The sequence below is a fragment of the Arachis ipaensis genome, chromosome B03 (genome assembly GCF_000816755.2).
Source record: "Arachis ipaensis cultivar K30076 chromosome B03, Araip1.1, whole genome shotgun sequence".
Lineage (NCBI taxonomy): Eukaryota > Viridiplantae > Streptophyta > Magnoliopsida > Fabales > Fabaceae > Arachis > Arachis ipaensis.
Genome location: NC_029787.2, coordinates 110,675,566 through 110,678,900, shown reverse-complemented (window position 1 = coordinate 110,678,900; position 3,335 = coordinate 110,675,566).

Here is a 3,335-nt window from a genome sequence, read left to right as displayed (position 1 = left end):
GTTGAGGTCAGTGTAATCGGTGCACGTCCGCCACTTTCCATTTGACTTTTTGACCAACACTACATTGGCTAGCCATAGTGGGTATTTTACTTCCCTTATGAACCCTACCTCCAGCAAGGCCTGTACCTGCTCTTCTACAGCCTGTGACCTTTCCGAGCCGAGCTTCCTACGCTTTTGCTGTACTGGCCGAGACCCTGGATATACAGCTAACTTGTGGCACATTAGTCCGGGATCGATACCAGGCATGTCAGCGGCCTTCCATGCAAAGAGGTCGGAATTGTCTTTTAGGAGCTTTATTAGTAGCTCTTTTAAGTCTTCTCTCAAATTTGCTCCTATATTTGTTGCTTTGCTTGGATCGTCTCCAATTTGAACTTCTTGAGTTTCACCTTCTGGCTGAGGACGGAGTTTTTCACGAGCTCAAATTCTTCCGAGTTCTATGATGTTGGTTTCTTTCCCTCTGGAGTCTCCTTTAGGGTTCAAACTTTCGTTATAACAACGTCGCGTGAGTTTCTGGTCTTCTTTTATGGTAGCGATCTCTTCTTGAGTGGGGAACTTCATGCATAAGTGTGGAGTGGAGACCACTGCGGCGAGCTGGTTTAACGTTGTCCGACCTATTAATACGTTGTAGGCCGAGCTCACGTCGACTACAATATAGTCTATACTCAACGTCCTAGACCGAGTTCCTTTCCCAAAGGTTGTACGCAGGGAGATGTATCCAAGTGGTTGAATCGGGGTGTCTCCCAGTCCGAACAAGTTATTCGGATATGTTCTGAGCTCTTTTTCTTGTAAGCCAAGCTTGTCAAAGGCAGATTTAAACAAGATGTCTGCGGAACTTCCCTGGTCTATTAGTGTTTTGTGGAGGTTGGCGTTGGCCAGTATTATGGTAATAACCATGGGGTCATCATGCCCTGGGATGATGCCCACGATGTCTTCTTGGGTGAAAGTGATATTAGGAAGGCCGACCGACCTATCTCCTCCTCCAACATGGTACACCTTTTTGAGGTGTCTCTTGCGTGACGACTTATAGATCCCTCCTCCTACGAATCCTCCATTGATCAGGTGGACATGCCTTTCCGGGGTGTGATTAGGACGTTCAGCTCGTCTAGGTTCATCATCCCTTCTTATTTTTCTTGGCTCATCTGCTTTATTGGCTAAGAATCGATCTAGTCGCCCTTCTCGTGCCAGTTTTTCAATGACGTTCTTCAGATCAAAGCAGTCGTTGGTGGAATGTCCATAAATTCGGTGGTATTCGCAATACTCTGTCCGATTTCCTCCTCCTCTTTTTTGTTTAATCGTACGAGGGGGCGGGATCTTTTTAGTGTTGCATATATCTCTGTATACATCTACAAGGGACACTCTGAGCGGGGTGTAATTGTGGTACTTCCGAAGTTTCTCAGCAGGCTGATCCTCCTTTTTCTTGGACTCTTTATCCTTACCTTGAGGTGTGTAGGAGAATCCGGATTTTGAAGTTTCTCCTAATCAAGAATTTTCCTCCATATTGATATATTTTTCTGCCCGTTCTTGTATCTCGTTCAGGAATGTTGGATGTTTTTTGGACATTGAGTGGCTAAAATGTCCCTCTCTCAGGCCGTTGATGAGCCCCATGATGGCCGCTTCTGTTGGGAGGTTTTGTATGTCGAGACAAGCTTTGTTGAACCTTTCCATATAGCTACAGAGGCTTTCCCGATCTCCCTCTTTAATTCCTAGCAGACTTGGGGCATGTTTGGTTTTGTCCTTATGGATGGAGAACCTGGCGAGGAATTTTTTGGCTAGGTCGTCAAAACTTGTGATTGATCTTGGAGGTAAACTGTAGAACCATTTTATTGCTGTTTTTGTCAGGGTAGTCGGGAATGCTTTGCATCGAATTGCGTCTGAGGCGTCTGTGAGATACATCCTACTTCTGAAATTGCTGAGTTGATGGCTGGGGTCAAATGTACCATCGTATGGAGTCATGTCAGGAGCTTTGAAGTCCTTTGGTACTTTAGCTTTCATGATCTCTTTAGTGAATGGATCTTGATCCTTGTGGGAGTTATCTTCATGACTGGAACGAGTAGTTTTGGTTTTGAGATCGGCCTCGAGCTTTATGAGTTTGTCCTCTAGCTCTCGGCGGCGTCTCGTTTCTCTTCGGAGGTCTCTCTCGGCCTCCCGCTGATGTTCGGCCTCATGTTCGAGCTGTTTGAGGCGATTCTGCTGTTCACGGAGGGCATCTAAGATTTCGGTGTTTGGAGATTGCTTGTCCCCCTTAGTTTGAGGCACATCTTTTGATGTGGCATCCGTATTTTTAAGCAGGATTCTTTCTTCCAAATCGGAGTTGTGATCGTTGTCAAGGTTGTTCGCCATGATGATGGGATGACTTCCAGGTTCCCCGGCAATGGAGCCAATGTTCCAAAGGTTACCTGAAACTGAAGGTCGATCTCGGATGAGATCTGTTGTTGTGGCCGGAGCTATCGTGTCCGACATGTTGGATCTGGTGGTGCCGCTGATCCTTGATCACCGGTGGGTGGTGGTACTTGCAAGAGACTCTGATGCTTAAGTTAGCACGGGCTTTGAGCAGATTTTTTGTGTAGAATCAGAGTATGAATTATACCTGGGTGCTCCAGTGTATTTATAGTAGTGTGGAGTGACCTCCCTTTAAGATAAGTTAGTTATCTTATCTTATCTTTTGTGGGTGGGTCCCCTTATCTTTGGCCAGCCGCCTTTAGAGTGGGCGGCGTCCTTCTGTTTGGGCCTACTTGGGCCTTTGTAGCGATTTGGCCGAGCTCTTTAAGTGAGAGGTCGGTGGTCATCCAACCTGAAGAGGTCGGACGTTCCTGTCTGAGTTAGCTCGGGTTGAATAGCTCGACCCGTGATATGAACACTAGCCATTGTGAATCTCACCATTCTGAAAATTTTACGTTGAGCTCGCATATATAGAAATCAGTTATGTATAAATCGAATTCATTGAATTCAATTTAATCACATATTGAAACAAACACTAAATCGAATCCATTTCATTCGAATTACCTTTTTTTTTCTCGAGTCCTTATAAATCGAACTCAATTGGTTCGATTTACATGCATTCATAAATTAAATTCAATTGTTTCTATTTATGTTAATTCCTAGTTCGAAACTCATTGTTTCGATTTAAGGCCTTTCTACGATTACATGCAAATCGAATCTATTTGATTCGATTTAGTACTATTTTCACTAAATCGAATTTATTGAATTCGATTTATATAAAAATGTATCTGGAGACATTCACAAATGAAATTTTGTTTTGGGGATCTGAGTAATTTTGGAATGCATTTGATTTATTTAAGTAAATTACCCTATTTTAGTACTATATATTACAATAT